The 25,005-nt window shown below is 34.0% G+C and overlaps 1 protein-coding gene across 6 annotated transcripts in view; it reads right to left on the reverse strand.

Moving 5' to 3' along the window:
• ADGRB3 (adhesion G protein-coupled receptor B3) overlaps window positions 1-25,005 on the reverse strand; it is a 463,233-nt gene that overhangs the window by 329,369 nt on the left and 108,859 nt on the right. The gene's annotated exons all lie outside the window — the stretch shown is intronic.

The raw sequence follows: 25,005 nt of genomic DNA on the forward strand, positions 1-25,005 counted from the left end.
GTTCACTTTATCTGTTAAGGTGGTCAATTATACCTTATGTGAAAAAGGAAAGGTACAGAGCCATCAGGTCTCATTATTATATTTTTGTCTGTGTGGGCAGAACGACTTGAACTCTAACTTCCGTATTTCACTTTTTGCATTCTAACATTCTGTCATACAATTGGGAACAAGTGAGAGTGGACTAAAAGTTGTCAGTTAGGAAACTGAACAAGAGAGACGCATGCCTTGATCTGCAGGAGACTAAACTTCAGTGCTGATATAAAATCTAAAGCCCGAAGCATGTACTCATTTAGAAATTAGTTTCCAAGTGGAACATGGTTACACCAAAAGTCACCATGCAGGGAAAAACTACATTTTAAAACCTGTTATTTAAGAATGAGTGACTGCAGTTTACAGTCTTTGCTCTGAAGACTAGTATGAATTGCAGTAGTTATACCACGAGATGTGAAATAGATGCTCTAGTAGGAAGTACATTGAAAGTTAATTAATTTCTTTATTAAGTAAATTTTTGTACCTATTTTTCCTTTGATATTTTATTCTTCCAAACGCAGTGAAGGGCAAGGTCTTTTCTTTATGTAATGAAACTAGGCCAGGTCTGGAAATGTCAAAAATAATATTTGTCAGTGGAGACTTAACTGATGTTGATTATGATAATACATCTGATTCATAAAAAGATTAAGCCTTTTGTCTTAAATAAAAGCATCATCTGCCACTATTCTTTTTGAAGGTCAGTATTTAAGTACTTTTAAACACATCTATTTCTTCAGAGTGCTTCTTGGCAGTGATTGTACTGCTTACTTCTTGACCTTCAGCATGGTGTATTTTTTTTTTTTTTTCTCAAGTATGCTTTGGACAAAATATAGTAAAACTTCTGTATTCCAGCCTAATAAAGGATAGAAAGCAGTACTACTTCCAACAGAATTCTGCTTCAGCTTTCAATCTCGTTGTTCAATCTCATTCACTGATTCTGTTTTTTTTTTTTTTTTTTTTTTTTTCAAAATAAAGTCACTATTTCATCAATCTCTAGTTTAAATTACCCATAGATGATAAATATGAATGACATAATGGAATTTTCTACAGTAGAGCCCTTTTGAGGGCAGAGCTTAACACTGTGCATGCCATTTCCCATAGAAAGCAAAGAGCATCACAACAGAATTGTTACTTTCTGTCCTAAGTCAGAACAAAATTAAAAAATGAAATAAAAAAAAAACTTTGCCCATTTGACTTTGTCTTCTGTAACATTAACACAGATATGAATATAAGCATTATATATATTACAGGTTTATATGATACATAAAATAAAATAAAAACACTTATTGTTATAACTGTAGATATGTAAATTATAGATATGTAAAGTATGAGATGCATTCAACACATTAATATATTACTGGAAAATACAAACACTAGAGGGGATGGACATGGCATAAGAGTTTACAAAGAATAAAATGTTTATATTCAATTACAATGGTATGCCTTAAACAATTTTACTGAAATTTGTTTATTACACAACTGTACAGTTCACTTTTATTTTGGTTGTAACTAAAAACTATCATTTCTTATAAATGCACAGATATTTTTTCTGTAAGCTTTTCCTCATGTTGTTTATACAGAAATTGCTACCATGAGTCATGTCAGGAAGGTAGAGTCAAAAGCTTTCTAAAAACATAGCTGTAATTTCTGCATTATCACCACTTGATATTAACTTTACATTAAGGAAAAAAAAAAAAAAAGCTTTGAGTTTTCCTTATTCTTTCTCTTAATCAAACCTTTAAAAAGAGAGAGATTTCACAATAAATTCCATCGGAAATAAGTGATCTTTTTTTTTTTTTTTTTTTTTTTTTTTTTTTCCACTGCACTTAATTCTAATACAAATAAAAGTAAAGACATCTCAGTTCATCACTATGATTAACTAGTTCATTTCCAGATCCAAGTGAAAAAAAGGATTAAGTTTATCATAACTAATTTTTTCCCCATGCAAAAGTTTATTTATTTTCAGTGAAAATAATCAAATTTTAAACATTAACTGAAAATTTTTAAGTACCTTATTCTCCTAATTAGATTGTGAGGAAATCTTTTGGGACAGACTTTCCTCTTCTGGTGCACAAACAGTGCTGTATGTTAGTAGCTGGGTAACTGGGAATTGTTCTCGGGTGGAGAGCCTGATCCATAAAAGGAGAAATGAACTGCACTCACTCAAAATGAGAATTGTTCTGAAGATGAGGAACAGATGAGAGAAAAATAAAAATAAATTCAAATATGAATAAAAATAAGGAAAGCTCATAGGTAAAATTAAAAGTGAAGAAAATGGGGTTGATGCCATTCAACACTTCAACATTCAACATTCAACACATTCATCACATTCAACAAAATACAACTCCTGATTTTGATGTTAGAAATGCATCCAAAAATAAGAAAGAAGGAAAGAAGGAAAGAAGGAAAGAAGAAAAGAAGGAAGGAAGGAAGGAAGGAAGGAAGGAAAGAAGGAAGGAAGGAAGGAAGGAAGGAAGGAAGGAAGGAAGAAAGGGCGACAATAAATTCAATAAAATTCTAGAATAGAAAACATATGCAAAACACAGACTTATTTTTGGTTAATCTAAACTACCTGGACTACGGATTCAGATCACTTTTATTTAGGAACATTCTGAAACTTCAGATGCCTTTTATTTTCTTCTCATTTAAATTTCCACTTTTTTTTTTTTTTTTCCACAAAAACAAACAAACAAACAAACCATCCACTTCTGTTTTTTCAGTTAACTTATTCAGTATAAAACAGATGTAAATGACAATCGGTACTTCTTACTGAAAAGGAGTTTATAGAAGAGGTGGAGGTGGACCTCAGAGATACATGGTGAAAGAACAATAGTCACCATCAACAAGGGAAATTCTGATGAGAAAAAATGCTATACAGTGACAATAGTAAAGCCCAGGAACAGATTGCCCAGGGATGCTGTGGAATGTAATTTAATAAATTGACTGGATAAGAGCCTAAGACAAACCAATGTAACTTTGAAGTTGGCCTTGCCTGGCATTGGAGATTGAACCCTTTGCTCACACAGTGAGAAGCTCACACAGTAATCTGTTTCTCATTGAGTGCTTTTCTTTTTGGTTCACACTCATCTTGAATTTACAATCTGGGATGTCTGTGTGAATAAACAGGGGTTAAAGCAATTGGCTACCGATGTACCTGAGTTCTCAACCCATCTAAAGGTTTCTAAAATCCGTGCTGAAGTTCAGAAATAGCAAGTTAAGAAGAGTCTAGCATCTGCCAAGATTGTACATTCTGTCCAGAGAACAATATTATTAGGCATAGTTGTTGGTCCTCAGGCACATGGACAAGAAAATAAGAAATGTGTTTTTATCTCAGCGAAGCAATCATCACTGTATGAGTACTTCTCTGCAGCCTAGATGTAATTTTCATAATGATAATACTGCACACGGCAGTCAAACAGTATCCTGATTTACCTGTATAATCCATATCTAAGAAGCATCTACAGAATGATATCATGAGAAATTATCATTTAGACTGTAATACTGCTTTGTATGGTCAGGCCAATGAAATCTGTATTTACTATAAAGAGAGCTACGATAACCTTTCAGATCAAATGTGTAAATCTTTCCACCTTCTTATGAAATCCATACCATTAACTTATAATTACAGTGTTTTGGAAACAGGAATATTTCCTGAGACTAAGACAATGGATATTGAAAAAATAATTTTCATATCATTGCCACAATAGTTTGGAAGGATAAAAAGTACTGGGAAAAAAAAAATAAAAAAAATTGGAAAGGAGCTATATGTAGCAGTCATCACTGAAAGCTGTATGTGCCATAGAGACAGTATCAACACCAATAATCAAAGTAGGGCTCAAGCCCTGTAATAGAGCCAAACCTGATTTTAAATTGCTAACATACTCTCTGGCACTGATGTGGCTTGGGTCAACAAGAACTCTCCAGAGAATCTAGAGCAAGGCTTGGGAGTAACCCTGGGCAAGACTGCATTTCCAAGAGGCACTTTAGGCATGACTGTTGTTTTGGAGGGTAAGGTTAGTCATCTGTACAGATTTGAGATGTGCTTTACTAGCCAGCCAGTGAGTGTTCCCTTGCCCATTTCATTTACTAGCACACACATAGCTAGGGGAACTAAAGTGATTTAAAAAATCATGTTCTTAGACCATTTGATTTTGTCAAAAGATTTAGCAACTACTAAGAAAGATTTAATGAGGATATATCTCCTGTTATCTTCTTAAAATGTATATTTTATTAATTATGTTCTTCAAATAGATTTTAAAATATGCTGGATTTTTTTTTTTTTTTTGGTGGATCCAGCCTTTGGTAAGATTGTTGGGGTTGTTGTGATTGAGAAAATTATATAAAAAAATATGAAAGTAGTACTGTTGTTGTTATTTCAAGATACAAAACAAGCAAACAATCTAAATGTCTCCAAAATATACAGCTTCAGATTTGCTGCATAAGTTAGAGATGAACTGCTGTAACAGAAAATACTGCTATTGTGTCAGCTTTGTGAGGAACATGAGGTAAAGGTTATGGGATCAGAATAAATTCATAGCTTGCCGGCAGTCCAGGCTGAGATAAATAGCTACCAGCTTCAAAATTTAGAAATATGCTTAATAAACCAAACATTTCAAATAAATAATGCATGAGAGGTTTGAGAAAAATATTTAAATCCTAGCAGAGCAGGAATTCTACTATAGGTTAGCAATGGCATTTATAGGTTAGAAAAATATTAAACTAAATTCCTCAGAAACGTAACGTCATTGATTTTTTTTTTTTTTTTTTTTTTTTTGAGTCTACCATGAATAAATCTGACCTGTTTTATAGTATGTAGTACATAATTTACTGGAATATGTTTTCAGCATTTTTCCCCATACCACCACTTTTTAAATTCCAGAATCAGCTAGTTCATATTTTGTCACCTAGAAATTGCAACACAGAAAATGGAATGTTCTAAAACTTGAATGTTAAGAAGTGATTTACACCAGACAAGGGGTCCTTATGAATTGATAGTCTGTAACTGACAGTAGTCATTATCAGAGAAGGCTTTAGAGGAGTGTCTCCAACATCCTGTGAAGAAAAATATGGATACATTCTGCAGGCAACATCATTCTTTCCTTTCCCTGTCAACCTCAGTTTCAACTTTCTCATTTCCAACAGCCACAAGTAACTGTCTGCTTTAAAGTAGAGTACAAAATCACTCCAAACTTTCTATTAACACTGTAGAAAATAATATAAAACTCTATTAGCTCTTTTCTTGCCCCTGTGTCAATTGACTTCACTTTTACTAGTAAGACTTGAAAGATAAAAAAGAAAAAAAAAAAACATTTTGGAAGAGTGGTTGACTACCAGGAAGCTTAACAACACACACTGCTGTCTGCATGAGCATGGCTTGCAGCTGTAACAGGAGAAGGGAAAATTCAAAGTGATTATAGGAAGAACAGCCACACAGGACAAAGTTGAAGTGGTGAAAACAGTTGCAAAAAATAAAAAAGAAATTTAAAAATATATGAAAGTGATGAAAAATATACAGAGTAAAAGGACTGGAAAAGAAAAAAAAAAAACACCATAGAATTTCTGCTAGTGTTTCAAAATCATATTGCAAATTAAGGTAACTATTACAGAGCAAGGATATATTTTATATGAATTGAAAAAGTGGATTAGAGATGTTCCAAACTTTTTGCTCACACTTCTTTCTTTCATTCGTATGTAGGTTGGTATTTTGGTCATTTCACTCGTGCCAATCTGATCCTACTTTCACTGAATTATGGCTTCTTAATTTCAGCTAGCACATTGGAATTTGGCTACTGAAGGATGAGAAAAAAAATAAATTGTCAAACCACACATTTACTGCAATAATAAAAAAGTTTCTATATTTTTCTAACCCATTTCTTTACTGAAACTTCAAGAATGATATTTAGAATTCAGTTATATCTTTATTTCCAAGTTCCTACCATAATAATTTTTTTTTTGTATATGAAAATTACCAATATTTTAAATAAATGTATATTTTTTCCCCAAATACAAACATGTAAACATAAGCCTCCAAAAAAAACAAACTGGACATGAGAATTGAGTTCACCAGTTACGCAACTGTGTAATAGAATGTTAAAAACAGAAGTAGGCCACTGAGCATCTACACAGAACATTTATACAGAGCATCTATCATATCTATCCCGTAATTTACTAATCATTGCAGGTCTCAAATCTCCTCCAAACTTTTTCAAACTATTTTTAGATTTACAGGGTAAAAAAAAAAAATAATAATCCAAAGAACACAATAGCCATCTTAGACAGGGTAAGAAAAAGAAATAACAAGACTTGGCAAACAGAAAAGATGAATGCAATCCAGAAAAATACACCAGGAAGAAAAAAAATAATTAGTAGCTAAACACACCATATGCAAGAACCACTAAGTACAATGCAAAATATAGTTATCTTAGAAAGCAGTCTAGACAAGACAACATGGGTCCTACTCTGAATTATTGTGCCCTAGTCAGAATTGTGACATCTTCCAGAACTTGAGCTAGTCAGTTACCTCATTTATCACTATGCTTCAGCTGGAACCCCCAACAGTTCTGGAGTTCTTTGGTGGTAATGGAGGTAATACATTTAAAATACATGAAAATGTAATTACAACATACATATATATATATATAATAAACTTATATATGAAGTGAGGTCTTATGAATGGTTACCTGAAGAGCCTTCCATTTATATTTAGTCTTTTGAAACTTACTTTACTTCAAATGACAGAAACCAAAGAATGGTTGAGATTGGAAGGGATCTCTGAAGGAAATCTGGTCCAACCTCCAGGAAGTCACCATGACCTTTGGAAGTTGCCATTACATACCTTTTTTGAATCCATGCTGGTTGCCCTGGACTATGTATTCCTTGAAGGAAGGAGACCCCATACAGGGGGACCTCAGAGACCTGTTCCAGACCACTGGAACAGGTCTCTGAGCAACCTGTTCCAGTGGTCTGTCATCTGCAGTCAAGAAGTGTGTCTTAATGTTCAGAGAGAAACTCCTGTGTTTCATTTTGTGCACATTTCCTCTTGTCCTATCATTGGCACCACTGAAAAGAACCTATCTCCATCTTCTTTTCACATTTCTTTCAGGTATTTATACACACTGATAAAATTCCCCCTGAGCTTTCTCTTCTCCCAGCTGAACAGTCCCAGCTCTCTCAGCTTCTCATAGGAGAGGTTCTCTATCAATCATCATCTTGGTAGCCTCTCACTGAATTCTCTTCAGTATGTCTATACTTCTGGTACTGAGGAGCCCAGATGTGGCACAGATGTGGCCAAGAGTGGCCTAACCAGTACTGAATAAAGGGAAAGGACATGCTCTCTGGACATGCTGGCAATACTTTGCCTAATGCACTTTACCATTAGCTTTCTTTGCCGGCACACTGCTGCCTCATGACCTCATGGTCAATTTGGTGTTCACTGGATGTCTAGGTAGAATACTCATCCCTCAAAGACAGTCATTTTATCATAGAAGGTTATCATGTTAGTCAAACATGACTTCCCCTTTTTTGAGTTCATGCTGACTACTCCCAGTCATCCTCTTGTTCTTATGCCTGGAGCTGTTTTCCAGGATGAGTTGTTCTATCACCTTCCCAGGGATGAAAGTGAGAATGACTGGCCTGTAGTTCAGAAAATTAGGGAATTCAATAAAAATGAATTACTGACAAAATCAGCTGACTAATTTCTGAAATTATTGCAAGAATTTAGAGCCTTGACCAAATAACAGATCTTTGTGCACAAATACTTCATTAATGTAAACAACTGTGATTTTCACACCATCAGTTTTAATTGGCATACAATTTCTTTGTCCAGGTTTAAATGATTTGTAAAGCTGGGACAGTGCTCATGCAAGCTAATCCTAAACTAGTTATTTTCTGATTTTAGAGAATGTGAGTCAAGGGAAAACATTTCTATAAATTAATAGAAAGCTTGGCTCTCTGTTCTGTAACAAAGACATTTACTGACAACCTTGTACAACTTTTGAGTGCTCAAACAGCAACAGCATTTCAGTAGCACACCCCTCTTTTTCTATTGTGCAAGTACATTTTTATCTCTCTAAAAGACAGTCATATCCAAGCATATCCAAGGAAACTCAGTGGTACAAAATAACAAAGCTTATAATCATCGGATCTGTATCAAATTGAAGATTAATTTAGAAAGTCCTGGGTGGGTCAGTCTACCATCATTTTTGGTATTGCTTCATTTTAAGTAATCTAGAACTGTGTTCTCTGGAGATGGCACAGCTGGGAGGCATTGCAGCAGGGGAAGTAGTAGGTGGGGTTCTTAGAAGAGATGTATATGCATTTGAAAACATATATACACATACATACATACATATGTTTGCACATTTATTTCTGCCTCACTCCCAACTCTGTTAATAATACATGCAATGCAATTTAAAACAAACAAACAAACAAACAAAAACAACCAACCAAAAAACAAACAAACAAACAAAAAAATCCCACAACTAATAATGCTACTAATAGAGGAATAAATGAACATTCAGTTATGGAACACAAATATTCTTTTAACTGCTGTACCTGGTATCTAAATACTTTAGCTTTTGGGGCAGTTCAAATGTGCTACATTGACCAGTCTGAGCTGTAGTTTGTAAAAGTGATAAATTCAAAAGTGATGAATTCATATTCTAAGAACTCTTTGAAGCAGGGTGCTATGGATAGCTCATATTCAACATATTTCAGAGCATCAGCTAATGCTTATGACATCTATGAAAGGCAAACGTTACCATCCTTCTCTGAGATGTACTTTGAATTCTGTGTTGTAAGTTATATTACTGAAAGATGCCAAAAATAAACAACTTCTCTATCTTTTAGCACCATTCAATTCCAGGCAGCTATGTAATTTTCTAACTGGGACAGCTTGGGAAAGAAAATACCCCTAAAAAGAATGGAAATATGATTGTACATTAGAGATCAGTTACATATAAGCACCAAGGGTGAAGTTCTTCATACGAATAGTTAGAGACAGCAAGTAGCAAACACCTTCCAAGGCTCATAAAAAGACATGACATGGTAATCATTCTTTATCTGCTTTATTCAAATTTTCTGATCTTCTTTCTTCTTGCTGAGCCATTTCCATTAAAACTTGATTCTTTGGCTACCTTTCTAGACAAACAATTGATCCAAACAGCCCGAGAGTGTGGAGGTAGTAGATTAAAAATCACAAAGGATTTCAGACAAGAGTGGACAAAGCATTTCTAAATGGCTAAAATTAGTCTGAAGCAGCCATATCTCACTGAAGAACTGCGTAGCCTGTAAACAACTGCTTTGTGTAGCTTGAAAACCACTGCTCTCTTTCCTATCAAAGAAAGTAGGGCCTAAGAAAACATCTCATCCTCTCAAAGGCGTAAGTGTGAACATAAAGTCTCCTGCCAAATAGCAAAGAAATATTCATGCTTAGGTATGAGAAGCTTTTTTCACATTTAAAGATAAATGAATATGGCAATTACTGTTTGAGAAGGAAATCTTTAATGTGAGGATTTCACATAACTCTGCATGTGTAGATCAACATATTCCACTGAAGTTCTGTGAAGAGTAGGCCTCTGTGCACTATAGCAATACAGATAAATAAATAACTGTTATAGGAAAATCTGTATTGCAATGATTTACATTAATGAACAACAGGTGTTAAAACACATTTTAAAAAACTGAAATGTATGTAAATTAATTCTGCAGCAAAGACCCTGGGATGTACAGCTGGAACTAGGCTACCCTAAAGTGGGCATTGGAAGGTGATCAGGACATCTGTGTGCACTGTGCATACCCCTTGAAACTCATGCAGCCTGAGAAAAATTACAGGAGTTAATAAGGGATTAAAAAGCACAGAGGTGCCTTGATCTATGTCTCAACTATTTATCCTCTTTAATGTGCTGCGATCCCTCCAGCTGTAGATAAAGAGCTAAGACAATATCAATTAAGCCCTTCTTTAATACATAGAAATTGAGATCCTTATGTTTCCACTTCAACCCTTACGGAAAACCTGGCAAATAGATAGGGCTTTGAAGCATATCCTGAAGGTCAGCACCAAAACCAACCAACCAACCAAACAAAACTTGGTATAGAAACAGCTAAATAAAATTCTGACACCTTGCCACTATTATCTGTTTCCACAAAAGGTAAATGAGGTCATGCCTAAATGCATTTGTATCAAACTAAGTAGCATAAAATACAGCTTGGAAAACCCTTTAAGTTTGCCAAGGTTCTAAATGGTCATTATCTTACACAGGAAAAATTAAGGGACATTTATTGAGGGACTAGGAGAATTTTTAATTAAGGTGAAGAATAAATCCTGCCTTGCAATCCTTAAATTTGTTTGGTTCCAAACTGGATCATATAAAATGGATGGACTAAAAGAAGGAGAAAAGAAATACAGGAACCTGCATCTCTGTGCAGTTTAAAGACATAAAAACATTGAAATCTTCCAAAATAAATATACCAATTTCTTAAACCAAACAAATAGAAAAATGTCTTCTATTAAATATTTTCCTAATTAATTCTACAAGTATTATTCTTGTGGTCCTGCAGAGTTAATTACAAATCAGTTTAGTATAATTAGATATTAATATTCTCAGCAATATTTTCTAGCAATTCTTAAGTTAACAGTATCATTGCTTGGTAGAAATTGAGGCCAGATTGTGTAATCCTGCAAGAACAAGCTTATTTCCTGCTGAAGAAATTTTATACAGCAGAGAAGAATCACGCCTTAAGATTAAAACTTTAATAAAAAAACAGGTTTTATATATACTTTTTGAAGCTATATGAAGAGTTCAGTTACACATTAATAATATAGAATCATTCCAATCTTTTTTTCAAAATTTAGAGCACAGTGCAAATGTATCCTTATTTACAATGTATCCTTTTTTACAATGCTTTTACAAATGCATTGTAAAAAATAAACTACAGGCTGATATCATTTAAACTGTCTATAACTGGAGTCATGAGAGGTATGAGCAACATGCAGATTTTCCTCAGAAACCATGGCCCCCTCCGTAGACATACAGCCACATAAAACAAAGCATGGCCAATGCCACTTCAGTTTCCTTTCAAATGCAGAATATAAGAGAAATTCTGAGCAGAATACTGAAGATTGGGAGGGAGATTATGGAAAATGAATCGACACATGAACATGTCTTGTAGTGTTACAGGTGAATCCGATTTCCTTTCTGTGTTTTAGCCTCTGCCATCCCACAGCTCCATTCAGACTACATGAAATTCCCAGCAATACTCCTGATACATTCAGTAACAGAGTTTCTAATATTTCATGTAAGTCACAATTATGGGATCACTTTATCAAGTGCTGCATCAGTTTCATATACTACAGACAGGCATAATAGATGGTTAAGATGTTCAATGTAGATAGAGCTTCAAGTATCACCAGACAAATATCAGTCTTCAAAACATTTCCCAGGAAAGCTGTAGACACAGCCTAAAATTCAGTGGGATGTTTTTCATAGCTTTTCTTATAGAGTTCAGTACATACTTGTTATATGAATATTGTGTAAATATAAAAAATCTATTGATATTCATAGAACTATAGAATCATAGAATGACTTGGGTTGGAAGGGAACTTAAAGTTCATCTCCTCCCTTTGTCTTGACTCCTCATTGATTGGTAACAGGCTCTGGTACAAAAGTTCTTTCATAGGATCATCAGTGACATTTGCTGGCATAAAGTGGCTAGGAACTTCAGATCCAGAGGAGTCAAAGGAAAATTAGAGTTGTTTGCTTCATCACAAAGCCAGGAATACATGTGACAGAGACTTTCAGCTCTACTTAGAATCTGGGGTCTGTGAAAGTCTCAATTTTTTAATGTTATTTTTTCAAGGTTTTATTATTTGTTCTTATGATTCTGTGGTTTTGAAGACTGAGTACACTGTATGCTGTGGAGAATAAACCAGGAAAAAAATGCTGTAGCAGCTGATAAGAAAAGGAACAGAAGGCCAAAAGCAAAACAGAAGGAGAAATGAAGAAGAGTGGAAAATGTTTTTACTGAGAATATTAGATGGAAAAGCAACTGCACTGTGAAATGTTAGGTTGGAGGTTGGACTCGATGACCTTGAGGTCTCTTCCAACCTAGAAAATTCTGTGATTCTGTGTGTGATTTCTGGGTCCCCACAATGACTAATCATACAGAATTCCACTTTGACTAAATGATTGATGAGATCCATCATGACACTTCCTGTGCTCTGCTTAACTTGTTCAGGCTGCTAACTTGAGAAAATGAGAGATCCCCTACACATATTACAAAGTTAAAAAGTAAAATTTTGCATTTGAATGATGAGGCAAATGAGGAACCTCTGCATGAATTTGTACATGAACTTTCACTGTAGAACAATAACAGAATTTGTCACAGCTCTAAACTGAAACAAATAACCAAGATAAAACATGTTAATATCAGTACCTTATATTTTCATACTAAATCACAGAGAAAGTTGCCAGATTCCTTCACAGATTGTAAATAGTGCTATTCATGGTGGTTTAAATACAATCATGAAAACCTTTATCTAATTTACAGAGCATGAAAGAGTTGAGTCATGCACCAAGGCAACCACAAATTTTAATTATTTCAGGAAGACAGAGCTGTCATTGATCTGAAACCAAAAAAGTGGGCAAAGAATCATAAACTCTTTCCATTTTTATTCCCTTCATTGGTATAATATATGTGTGCCTGCTCAAATATACACAGACACAGAAACTGTAAGTACAACAGCTAGATAGATGACTTACTGTTCAGAAAATGTGTAACATTCATAAGTAATTACTAATATCACCATGAAAAAAACACAGACAATGAAATATTTAAATATTCATAGCTTAGCATAATTCCAAGAAAAGATTCCAATTAGCAATTAAGACCCATCTTTTTATTTTTTTTTTTCTTGTTCTCCTCAGACCAAAACGCAGAATAGCACAATTTAAATGAAAATTTCCATACTTATTTAGACTTACCTCTTACATAAAACATTTCTCATCATTCATAAGTTTTGGGTAGTAAGAAAATACTCTGCTACTATTATCAAGTCCAGCATTGTGCTACACAGTTTTAGAAATAAATTGCATTATAGTTAAAGACTCCAAGTGATAAATTCACTACTTTGTTCAATAATCCATTGCAATGATTAATTACTCTCACTCTGAGAAGGTATGATTTATTTCTAATTTTCTGTCACCTGAACTCTATCATCAGACATTAGACCCTAAGCTTCATTCCTGTAGCTCCATCTACCATAACCAAAATTCCTGTTCATCCTTTGAAATTTAAAGAAATGTTTTTATCATTATCATTTTATACATTATTTTACTGTGGTGAAAGATCTTGTAGTAGGCTTCTGATGCTAAATCAGCCATCATCAGCTTCTTTCCTGCAATACAATTTAAATATTTTACACTTCAAATGGCTTAACATTGTTGTGTATTCCTGAAAATATTTTGCTTCAGCATTAGCTTTTTATTTTTATTTTTTTCTCTAAATTAAGTGATGTTTGCAGACAGTATATAAAGCATTCACAGAAACACAAAAATAAGTGGCAACTGAGATTATTATTTTCTTTTTACTTTTATCATATTTCAAAAGAGAAAAAAATCTGCAAGTTAAGGCAAAAGTATTTACTATCTAAATTCCAGAAAATTTTCTGATGTTTTTCTGATGTATGTCTCCTATCCTCTGTGGAATCTCTTCTGATTTACATCAACAAGAGAGTTACAATACATGAAGTATTTCTATATTTTTACAGTTTAGATATAATTTATTCTGTCACATTTAAAGTCATTAAGTGTGGACTCAAAGTACTGTTTGAGACCCTACCTTGAAAGTATCTTATGACATAAAAGTTTAAGCAGCAATTTTGCTCAGGGCATTCTTTTTCAGAGTAAGATCAGTATAAATATTAATATCATACACCTATATTTTTAGAATTTAATTTTTAGCTCAGTTTTATCACCACTTTGCAGATAGCCAGTTATACACTGTACTATTTTTGCTTAGTAAAATCCCCTGTGCTGTTTATCATAATGCATTTTATGGTGGTTTGTTTGTTTGTTTGTTTGTTTGTTTTGTTTTGTTTTGTTTTTCTTTTCATGATTTCAAAACATTTTTCAGAGCTTTAAATACTGCATTTTTTTTTTTCTTTATTCCTGTTACATGTTAGCTACAGCTATAATGACAATCTCACATAGCTTTATAAAATTAAACTTAACCTGTGTCTACTTTGAGAAACAATAACCTAATCCCTGGAAAGCAATTAATTAATTAAAAAAAAAAAAATGTAATTTTTGTGCCTTTAAAAACAAACAAACAAACAAACCATAGTCACTATCTATACACCATTTTCCCGTGAAGAGTGAAGCTTCTTCATGTTCATTTATTTTTACATTACTATTTTTCAGCCTTGTTTTAATTGTCTCTTTTTCAGCTTTCACAGCAGAATGCATTCTCTTGTAGAAGAAGGAAGGAACAGAGATATTGTCCAATTAATGCAATGGGAGGTACATCTAAACTATAAGCTATGGATTTTTTAGGGGATTTTACAACACAGCAACATTTTAACACATGGAATTGTAACAGATTTTATTTCAGTATCTTCCTTCTGCTAGTAGAAATACCAGTATTTTGAGGGATAGAGGTCTCTGTCACCAAAAGCATAGCCAGAAGGATGCTAGAACAAACTCCTTTTTATGCCAGGGACAATGCCCACAGATTGAAACAGGAGCTTCAGGTTGGACATCAGAAAATAAATAAATAAATAAATTTACATCAAAATCTCTGGAACACAGAGCCCAGAAAGGCTTTAAAACTTCTACCCTTGGTGGTTTTCAAGCCTCAGGTAGAGGCTTGAAATGTAGAACAGGGATACTTCTGCTTTGAGTATGAAGTTACATTAGGTGACCTTCAGAGATCCCTTCCAACCTGCTTCTCTGTGATGCAGTTATTCTACAGTTCCATACTGCCCAAGAAAGCTTTTAACGTACTGAGTATGTACCTATAAGTCATTATATTCGATATTAGCCCCTACTTCTCCTAAGTGTATGTAAACATGGAAATAGGCCTAGAAAAGAGAAGGAGGACAGAAAATAAGACTTTTTCTAGAAGACAGTAGCAATTCTTTCAATGCCTTAGATGTTGGTATGCCTATAGAGAAATCACAAAAGCAAGAATGATTTAGGCAATGACCTAACTGAAATAACAGTTCCTTATGAACAATCTGTATATCTAGAATATGAATAAATAAGAGATTAATGGCTAATGGATGGAAAAAAAGGTATCTGTATAGGTGAATACAAAACTGTTTAGATGCCATACCTGCTAAGTATCTTTGGTCTATTATCAGCATGGAAGCAAATGACAAAAGGAGTTCTCAAGCACTCTGACCTATGCCTGTTTTTGAAAATATTTTCATTAATAACATTGGTGACAGAAAATTGAATATGCTTATTAAGGCAGCATAGACAGCAAGGGCATAAAGATTACAGGTACACCAGATAACTGGATTAGAATTCAAAAATGCATTGAAAGATTTTAGAAATTTAGAAGAAGCATAAAATTCAAAAGAGAAATGCAATATGATCTACTTCAGGAAAACAAAACAAACAAACAAACAAAAATCTATGTCACCACATGACAGAGAGAAAAGGGGTAAACAGGTATTTTGCTGAATTGAAAGTATCATACAGTTGTGAAGAATGCAGTCACCATATATTCCAGTTTCAGCTGGAATATATCTTGCACAGCATATGGAACTATCCTAGTGAGATAAGTAGGATCATACTACTCAAGATGGGAAAGACCTCAATTACAGTACCACGTCTCAAAAAAAATATAAAAAATTTGTACCAGTTAGAGGATAATATTGAGAATGGTCAGAAGGATCTTGGAACAAAGTCCAAGACAACTAAATTTGCTCAACTGTAGGAAGAAGAGAATATGGTAGTAGTGCTTATGGATGTAAAAATAATGCTTGAAAAAAAAAAAAAAAAAAAAAAAAAAAAAGAGGAAATATATTTTTTTACTCTGCCCATAGCTGATAAATGAAGTAACTGATATTGCATTGAAAAATCAAACAGCAGTAAGGATTCAGGCTGAATACTAGAAAAAAATTCTGATGATAAGGACAGTGAATATTGCCCACGGATGTTTTAAGCGGGGGAATCTTTAAGGACAGGTTCAGGAAACAGACAATCATGACAGTCATAATTGATACCAGACTAGAGTGGAGAAGTTGAGAGCATGGCTTTTCATAGAGTCTCTTTCAGCCTCAATATTATGAATATATAATTTATTTATTTAATTATTTATTATATTTATTTCTTAAGGGACAAAACCCCTAATAACTCAAGAGCTTTTTTTTTTTTTCCACCCAAGCTTTGTTTTTAGAGGTTTCTGGTAGGCTAAAACTGTCAATTGAATTCTTCAGCTGCAAATAAAAACAACTTCCCAGGTACAAGTATGTGACCATTTTATAGTTATTTATGCAGAGGAAATACAAATGTAGATTGCTTTTCTTTCTATATATACTTGTGAAACTAAAAATTTGTCAGATAGCCAAGATTATTTCCTGTTAGAGACAGTAGGAAGGGCAGAAATCATCCCTGAAACTCTTCAGTGACTCCTTCCTCCATTTTTCTCCTCCTTTTCCAGAAAGGCTTACAGTGCTTTTGCAACTTTCAAATGTCTGAAAATTTTAAAACGCAGTTGCCAATACATTTTGTGATATATATTTTGCAAGACACCAATACATGACTGTTGACAGAAAAGGAAAATAAAATGGAAAAAAAGTTGTGTTACAAAAATAAATAAATAGATAAATAAATAAATAAAAACAACAAAGATGTAAACTGGCAAAAGTCTTTAAACTAATGTCTGGAAGGTACTGAAATCTTCTATGGCAGGTGTTAATGATGGCCAGAGAAAATGCCCATATTCAAACGCTTCAGGCACAGTACTACAAAGGAACTGAACTTTTCACTAAATAATTTATGCTAAAATATGTATTTTCTGACATTAGATTTCACTGCTTGGAAACAATTGACCTGATTTACATAATATTCTTATGCTGAGGATCTGACTGTAAAAAAGGCCTAGATTAATAATATGTTTTTAACATAAGTTTCCATTGCATATGTCAAGTTAAGCTGCATCCTAGAGTACTTTCCACTAATCAGTAAGTATGGACATAAGTGTTAAAGCACGTAAAGCCAGAAAAATTATGGAATTATCATTGTCTTTTGAGATAATATACATCTATATAAATCAGATTTTTCTTTAATATATTTTTTTCCCAAATTACTGTGTGAGTGTTTCAAATGAGTGAAACTGGAGAACAGATTTTCAGAAACTCAGTAGCAATTATTGAAAGATTGAAAACCAACAAACAACAAACAAACAAAAAACACCAACAAAAACAGCTAAGTGACCAAAACCAGTTTTACAGTTCAGCAGTCTGTCATTGCAGCACTTTGCTTAAAATAATATTCCTAATGCATGTTTTTTCCCAGTCTAGTCTGTGAGTTGAAACTAAGTGGTCTTAATATCTTGTGCTCCTATGGTAGATCCAATCTATATATGTTATAGTACTGTAAGAAACACTTTTTGAAAATTATTCCTTTTCAAAGATGGGGGAAACTGAAACATTTAGTAGTTCAGTTCTACATCTATAGTCACAGTGTGAAGGGAGAAATAGAAATTGAGTTTCCTGTCTATGAACAAAATACATAAAAATACTAAACACAGTATTTCTATTCTAAAACATTTTTCCAGGAAAGTGGACAATCTACATAGTATTAAAATACATGTTTAAAGTATATAGGATGTGAAAATACAGGTTATAAGTTATCATAAATGGACGGGATTCATCAGACTCATTAATACAAGATATGTAGGTACTCGACTGACAACAGACAGGTGAAATTGTAAAGTAGATTATATTTAAACTTTGCTTGGAATCTAGTGACAAGTTGATGGATGATAGTATCTGCCTGTTCTCTGGTTCACAATTTAATTATGCTTTTAATACAGTTTAAAAAAAAAATAAATCTGGTAGAAAACCTGAGAAATAAATCCAAAGAGTAGGAAACATTTAGCCATTTTCAAATAGATCTATAAAAATCAGATCAACTTGGGATTTCAAAGCTGTGTATAACACTTTATAAATCTAGTGTACTGAAAAAGTAAAATATTGAAAAGATGAATTAGAATAAAACCACAGTGGTATGAAAAGCATAAAGTCTGTTGATATTCTAAATTGCATTTCTCTGTTGATCTAACACCTTTCCCAGTCTGCCTGTGTATTTTGTCTGGAATGAAAAGATCTGATTGCCATGGTGTCAAAGTATAGAACTTTTGCAAGTATGAAAGTCAGAAATCAGTTCTCTTGGATGAAATCTTTGTCATTATAGATAAAAGGTAAGATAAGCAATCAAGGTTGACCCTTGAAATAAATACTTTATTGCTTTATGGGCTCCAAAACAGTCTTTTAACACTTTAATCCTTTTCTCACCATTTTATGTGAAAATACATTTTTTTTTGTTATTAAAAGGGGACATTATTATGATGCAGTATTATGTATCCCTTCTCTTAGGAAAGTTCACTGCAACCACTTATATTTTATTGACTGGGTAACTTTCAGTTGGATGCTTTTTGGATGCTTATGTCTTTCATAACTATCATGACTACAGGCATTCATATTCAAATAAAATTTTCAGACGTTAAATAATAGAACAGGAGTTTGAAATAGAAGTTCTTATTTCAAATATTTGCAACAATGATGGGAATGAATTTAACAACTGCAGTGAATTTTTCAGATATATTTAAACATATGAATTTCCCTATGGGACCTAGAAGCCCAAGGTCTTTCTGTGAAGATCTTGAAGACAAGAAAATAATTACTTCCCTCTGCATCAAAAGCAACATATGTAACAGAAACTTCAGCCCCTTTGCTAAGCAAGGTTTCTGTCAAGGTGTTTACATGCAGAAAATACGACTAGTTCTAGGTAGCTATGTCTGAAAACTCCAGCTTAAAACAGTCTCATAAATAATAGGTGACTAAGGAAGACTGTATTAGATCTGTAAGCACTCCTTCCACTTCCAGAAGAGACAAATATTTTTAAGTGCATACCTGAAAACAAGAGGATATAGATATAATAAATGTATACTTTTCTGTACACAAAGAGGCTTACAGTTGTACTTCAAAGATTTTATTCATTTGTTGTGAAAGAATTTTAAATGACTAAATGAAGTTTAAAACATTCTTAAATGAAAACAGATTGTAACAAATTAATTAGTGCTTAAGATGCAAAAAAAAAAATAACCAAAGCTTTTCAACATGACCATACTCTAAATCAGTCCTTACATTACCCATCTGCAGTATTTAAAGTTATAATTCAGTGCCTGTCACAGAAAACTGTAGAAATGAAGTTACCTATAAGTGCATATTTTTGAACAGTACAGGACAACGTTTTAAAGGTTCTGTTGGTTTGGAAAGCATTTCATAATTTAAGAAAAAGGAGATGATGCTAACCCATGAGTTAAAGAGTAATAATGAAAGCTGTTTATGAAGAAGCAGAAGCTCCTATTAATGATATTGTAATCTTTATGCGGTGGTCTCTATGCACTGAGCAGAAGGTAAAAACCTCAGACTTTGTTTAAAGGAAGTGCTGTCAAATCTCTCACTGCAGAATAAGGTATAATTTTTGAGAGGATATGTTTTAGAAACATCTGTAGATTATCCCATGTATTATTATTTGAATATTCTTTAATGACGTACTCTGTATTTTACTCATTTATAAAATCCTTTTGTAGTTCTCAGGCCTTCTCAGCTTGTAATTTACCACCTGGAAAATACTGCTGCATTTAAACTGTCTTTGATAACATTTTTTTTTCAAAATTGCCTTCACTATATGCACACAAAGGAGAGATTTTTTTTTTCTCACTGCCAAGCTGAATCTCAGTGCTTACTTTAGGGACCTGAACTCCTTATAGAGATTTCCTTTCCTCCTTACACAAATGGTGCTCAAAAGAGAAGATGCTAGATAACACAAATTCACAGAGATAGCAAATAATCTGGTTTATGTATGCAGTCAACCTCTTGTCACTTGTCTGTTCACTGTGAAGATTAAGGCCCTATAAATACTGCATTTTGGCTTCTCACCAGCCCATATATGCTCTTGAGGTTTCTCCATTAAATCTATGTAAAGTTCAGGCCCTTCAGCAATCACATTAAACTCTCTATTGTTAAGCAGTTTTAATACCTGTTTGCACGTACTACTGTATTACTATATTTTGCTGCACTGGTATTCTGAAAAAAATTACCTTGGCAATTAATCCCAACCTTCTTTAGCTTTGTTTGTTCGAGGGGTGAAGAAGCATTAATTGAATCTGAGAGAGCAATGTTTTTTGCTTGTTTGTTTGCTTTAAATCATGTGATGGTGGTTTTGTTTTGTGTTTTCTCCCCAGCTGTATCACTTAGTATTTTCACAGCTCTACACATAGAATCTGTCCATCAGTCCACCTTATGGATTTTTGGAGTATGTATTAATGATAGACATAAGAGCTTCATGGCTGTGATTTTTCTGGTGCCACAAATTAAGTTATTGTTAAATGTTGAATGAATTTCCTATGACAGCGTATTTGTCTTTGAGATTTATATTAACCATAGATCTCACTCACCCTAAATACAGAAATCTTTTTTTTTTCTTTTTCCTTTTTTTTTTTTTTTTTTTTTTTGTATTTTGTATTTTGAAGTATGTTAAAAATACACATGCAGTCATACATTCTTACTCATATTATTTGTCCAGCACTTAAATATAAACTAGCCCAATGCTGTCAAATCTTTATATTAAATATTTTCATAGCTGGTAAATTAGATGGCCTAACTCCATAGCTTCTGTTCTGTAGACTGTCAACCAATGCATTTAAAGAAGTCAGTGCTGCTGAAAAATGTGGGTTTAGCACACCCAATTTCTATCTCAGCAAAGAAAGGATAGGTTGCTGGCTTTATGTAGGATCTTCCTCATACAAGCTGCTTAAGTGGGTCACTATATCTTATTAGCTTACTGGCTCAAGGGCAATTTAAAAATTTGACTTAATGTTATCTATGTATATAGCTCTTTAATCTTATTCCCACATATTTACGTTAGTCACAAAGTAACATGAACAAATTTTCTGTGATTGGGAACCACTGGCGTTCACAAGGAAATCAATGTACTTCTAAGAGTGTGTCCTGGTTTCAGTTAGAACAGAATTAATTTTCTTCCTAGTAGCTGGTGGAATGCTGTGTTTTGGCTTAGGATGAGAAGAGTGCTGATAACACCCCGATGTTTTAATTGTTGCAGAGCAGTGCTTATACCAAGCCAAGGACATCTCAGCCTTTTGCTCTGTCCTGCCAACAGGCAGGCTGGGGGTGCAGTAAGAGCTGGGAGGGGATAGACCCAGGACAGGTGACCCAAACTAGCCAAAGGGGTATTCCATACCATCTGACATCATGCTAAACAATATATAGGGGTGGCTAGCCGGGGGGAGGGGGCCGGACTGCTCGGGGTTAGGCTGGGCATCGGTCAGCGGGTGGTGAGCAATTGCATCGTGCATCACTTGTTTGTACATATTATTATTACTTTCCTATTATCACCATTGTATTATTATTATTATTATTGTTATTATTATTTTGTTATTATTATTTTCCTGTCTTATTAAACTGTCTTTATCTCAACTCACGGGCTTCACTTTCCATTTCTCTCCCCTGTCCCAGAGAGGGAGGAGGGAGGGTGAGCGAATGGCTGCGTGGTATTTAGCTGCCGGCCGGGTTAAACGACAGAGTGCTGTCACTGGGCACAACTTTCATGAATGGGGTATGCACTTTGTGGAAAAGTTCTTATTGCCACATTGGATCATGATTTTCTATACTTTTTTTTTTCTTTTACACATACTCCTAGTAATTTGACCATGGCTGTTTAGTCAGTGTTGTCCTTACGGCAGTCCTTGCTCCTTCTCAAACCAATAAGAGCCTTTCTGTACGTTTTCATGAGAGCTCAATCTGACCACTGGGATGAACATGACTAACAGGCCCTCTGGCGAGCTGACACACCACTATAAATATGTAATTTCACAAAGACCTCTACTTCCTGCAACTACAGCTGCCAGAGATAATTTGCTATTTCCTTCCTCCACAGTGCATGAAGGAATGAAACGAGGATATATTCCTATCTCAATGTGATGTCTCCAACGTTCTCATGCTTGAAGATAAGAACAGAGATCTGCATGGAGAATGCAATCCTTGTCAGTAGAAATAAATTGTGAAACCAAGGGATCTTACTTTTAAATGAGTCTAAAGAATTTCTGAATTAAAGGTAAAGTACACTGAAGTATATATGATGAAATCTATAAAGATTATCCTACCTAAAAGCCGCAGCAACATATGTATATTATACATATATATAGTTCTACATATATATAGTTCTACTTTAATACCCTATTAAAACTATAGAATTAGCAGAAGGAGAGAAAAATGAAAAGCAAAAAATCTTTTGCTTAGCAACTTTTGCTGTGTGCGCTTAGGTGAAAACAAAGGAAATATCAACAAGAGAAAGATACAGTGTTAGTGAAGGTGATGGTGAGACAATGAAATACATTAGCAATGAGCCATACAGTTCTTCAAGAGCCATAGAATAACAAAACAGCTAAGGTTGGAAGAGACCTCTGGAGGTTATCTGATCCAACTCCCCTACTCAAGCAGTGACACCTAGAGCAAGTTGCCCAGGACAATTTCCAGACAGTTTCTGAAGATCTGCAGGGAAGGTGACTCTAAAACCTCTGGGCAAACTATTCCAGTACTGACACCCACACAGTAGAGAAGTGCTTCCTGATGTTTAGACAGAACCTCTTGTATTTCATTTTGTGCTCTTTGCCTCTTGTCCTAGTACTGGGCACCACAGAAAAGAACCTAGCTTCATCCACTTCGCAACCTCCCTTCATCCACTTGGCACCCTCTGAGACTCATCTTCTCCAGGCTGAACAGTCCCAGTTCTATCAGCTTCTCATTATAGGGGAGAGAGGGACTGGACTTACTGTTACTCAGCAGTAACTAGTTCACTTTGTACATAGATATTATCAAATCCCAAGAGCAACTGATAGAGAAAACTTAGACATTGTGATAACCTCCATTCAGTCTTCAAAACTGGTATCGGGAATTCAGTTGTGAATAGCATTCTTTCTAATTAATATAGAGAAAAATGTGCAGGCACATGACATGGCAGATATGCTTGTCAGACAGAATGTTAAATTTAAGTTCTGACTTCTTTGACTTTCAGATAATGTGCCAACCTAAAGGCGTAAGCTACATCTTTATACTGCTGGCCCCTATTCACTATGCTTTAATATGGAGCTGGCACTATATGGCAAATATAAACACATGTCAAGGGCTGGCATTAAATCAATGTTGAAATCTCTGGCATTAAATAGTAAGAAAAAGAGGTAAGTTTACATCAAAATTAGATAGACTTTCAGTCTGAAGGCTTAAGATTCCCATCTCTTCTATTTAACATAAAACAAACCTGAGGGGTTATGCAATAATACTGTTTCTCTTGGAATAGAATTAATCAGATATCTAAATTTAGATATCTTCAGTGGTTTGTAATAAAGAATATCTCCAGAAGATACAAATCCAGCAATAGCATAAAGAAGATCCACTGACTTGTGGGTTGAAATGTCCACTCATTATGGATGGAATTCCTAATCTCTCTTTTACAGAAATGTTGCTATTTCCTTACTTTTGGAGATGTTGCTAAGAATTATACTATAAATTTTCAGTTTATGGAGGTAATCCACTAATCAGTATGTCCAAGAACTTATTTCAAAAGTATTTATTTTGAAATTTATTTATTTATTATTTATTCTTCTAGGAGTCCTGCAAGAGGTCAGTGAGATAGTGTAATGGAAGCTTGATGTAGGTGCTTTCCCATGGATGTAATACACATCTCTAATTTAGGAATTCCTCTAGTGGTATACAAAATTTCTGGAACAAGAAACTAAATTGTTTCTCATGCCATTGGTTAGCTCAGTCAGTTCAAGATTAAAGAATCTAACTAGTACAATCTTCCAGTTTTATAGAAAGCTAAGAGCATGATTTCCTACTTTCTCTCTTGATTTGGCCAGTTTGTGTGTTACCATTTCCAGGCCAATAACTGAAAGACATTTTTTAAATCTTGTATTAAGCAAGAGTTATTGTCTTGCTCCTGAAGAAAATGCTACTAATTTCTTATATTTTGCTGCTCTGAACAAATTTAAGAATAGTTTCTACTCATAAAAAAGCTAACCATATATAAAAGTTTTAGTGAGAGGAAATTTGCATTTGATAAGAATAAAACAGTTCAAGAATTCATGTTTTCTGAATCTTAGAGATGGCAGTTTGCACCTTTGAAGTTTTTCAGCTGGGGGCCTGTTGGTCTGGATCTGAGGGATTTTTGACTTCTGGGAAATAAAAATTCAGGATAGGGCATGAATGTGATGTTCAAATATAGAAAACACTTTTGTGTATATGTATACAAATCTGCTGGAATCTTCTGTTTTGGAATAAATTATTCTATTTTGTTTGTTTCTTTTGTTTTACTTTTGTGTTGCTAAGTTCTTTAATAATCAGAAGAATCAGTGGCACATTATTAGATGTCATATTTTAAAAGTAAAACTGCATACAAATCAAGGATTGATAGTGTGATGGATGAAGGGGAGGAAAATATCCAAGGACACTATCTCCAAGCACTTTTGAAGACTATGAAGCTGCTTGTAAAGGCATTTACAGTGTAGCATGTTGTTGTTTCATACATTGGACAAACATCCTACTTAAAACACGTTCATGTTTAAAAGAAGTAATTTTTGTAGCATATCTACTTGTCTCAACTGTATTTGTTTTATCTCATTAAGAGGAAAATATTATCTTTGTTTGCTATGACTTTGAATGAA

This window comes from Aythya ferina (genome assembly GCF_964211825.1).
Source record: "Aythya ferina genome assembly, chromosome: 3".
Lineage (NCBI taxonomy): Eukaryota > Metazoa > Chordata > Aves > Anseriformes > Anatidae > Aythya > Aythya ferina.